Raw genomic sequence first — 2,124 nt, forward strand, 5'->3', positions numbered from 1 at the left:
ACGCTTCCAGTTAGAATCTTGATCGTATTATGAGAATATCTTTTAATGCAATTTCCTTTAATCCATTTCGCTGTGATGTGAGGATTATGGTTTTTATACCATACTTCGTCCCATGGCGTCAGACTTTCAATTAGATCAGATGATATTTTCGGGATAAACCCTTGATCCTTTTTCTGATTAGTAGCATTCATTGGGACTAACCATTCTTTAGTTATTAGATCATCATGCATTGCTTCTATTTGCAAAAAAAAAACATTTTAATTGGTTTTAGGATTTAGTGGGTCTAATATTGTTATAAGAAAAGATCAGGTAAGACAATTATTCCTACAATTGAATAGAAATAAGCTGATCTGGTTCTCAACATCCAAGTGAGAAAATTCTGGTTCATTTAGATTTTTTTTAAACATCTTTTATAGTTCTTACAGATCTTTCCGCCTGCCCATTACTAGATAGGCTCTAAGGTGGACTTTTTAGGACCTTAATTCCTTGGCATTTCAAAAAGTAAAATTATGTGCGTTGAATGGTTAGCCTCCATCAGACACTAATACATTGGAGAAACCGAAAAGCAACTAATTTCTTCTAAACATTATCACAATTCAACCTCGATCCAATTGGAATAACTATCGACTATTAACCCTTATCCTCCCTTGATACTTTTTAGACACTAAAAATGACTTTAAAAAATCATAACTCATTTGATTCTTAACCGATTTTGACGATTCACCTACCAAACAAATTGGTTTGGTCTCTAGTTTCCAAACCTGAAAAAAGAATTAGCATTGGCCACCTGGTTCCGGAATAATTCCGAGATCCATTGGGGTACCTTTTTATTCTCAAATTGGATGACCTTGTTAAAAGTCATAAACTTATTTTTGGTGTGTCCTACTTCAAGAAATCACGAGGCATATTCTTAGTGCCTTTTTTAATGTTCCTTGGTGGGTTTGGACAGGTTCTGTGGCATTCTGGAATCCTGGTTCCCCGGGAAAGTGGCCACTTTTTTATGTGATCTAGAGCACATCTTGCGACATCTCAAACTTCATGATTTCGCGGAACGAGAGTCTAATTTGAGGTACCTGAGTGGTGTTGGTCAAGTTCAGTGGCATTCCGGTAATCCGTTTCCCCTTCGGAAATGGTCACTTTTTGATGTGATCTCAAATCCATCTTGCGACGTCTCAAACTTCATGATTCCGCGAAACGAGGCGTTGGTCAGGTTTCGTGGCATCCCAGAAACCTGGTTCCCCCGGGCAAGTGGCCACTTTTCGATGTGATCTGAAACCCATCATGCGACGTCACAATTTTCTATTTAAAGATTCTATTTTCAGGGGTCTGGGTCATTTGATATAAAGTCATTTGGCATAACGCCATTTGGCATAACGGACATTTGGCATAATTTTGAACTGTGAAAATGAAAGGGATATTTCAAATATTGTTTAGCGTAGATAATGTAGGTCGACGCTGTTTACTGATAAATTTAGACGGATGGTAGACATTTTCCGGAAGAACGAAATAACAAAACGGCAGAATTACTTCCGAGGGAGGGATCACATCCATCATTGACTTATTCCGGCCACATGCCTACTTTTAAAGTAGGGATTACATCCATCATTACTTCAATCCGGGCATCCGCCTTAAGACCGGATCAAATCCACCATTGCCTTAATTCGGGCATGCGCCTAGCTGTAAAAACTCAAGCAACACACTTGTCGTAGACGAGTTACTAAAACCAATAAAGTTATATGATTTATTGCAACCAAATCAATCTGAATTGTGCTACTCGGGGAAGAGTTCACATCTACCATCACGCCTACTTATAAAGAAGGAGTCACATCCACCATTGCCATAATCCGTGCAGGGCCTACTTTTAAAAAGCCATTGCCACAATTCTGGGCACACACCTACTTTTAAAGAAGCGATTACATCCACCATTGCTTCAATCCGGGCATGCGCCTTCTTTTACTGAAGGGATCACATCCTCCATTACGATAATCCATGCAAGCGCCTACTTTAAAAGAAGGAATCGCATCCACCATGACCTCAATCCGGGAATGCGCCTATTTTTAAAGAAGGGTTCACATCCACCGTTGTCATAATTGTTGCCATTCTGGTGCGTTCACCCTATTTCCC

This window comes from Armigeres subalbatus, chromosome 1 (assembly GCF_024139115.2).
Source record: "Armigeres subalbatus isolate Guangzhou_Male chromosome 1, GZ_Asu_2, whole genome shotgun sequence".
NCBI lineage: Eukaryota > Metazoa > Arthropoda > Insecta > Diptera > Culicidae > Armigeres > Armigeres subalbatus.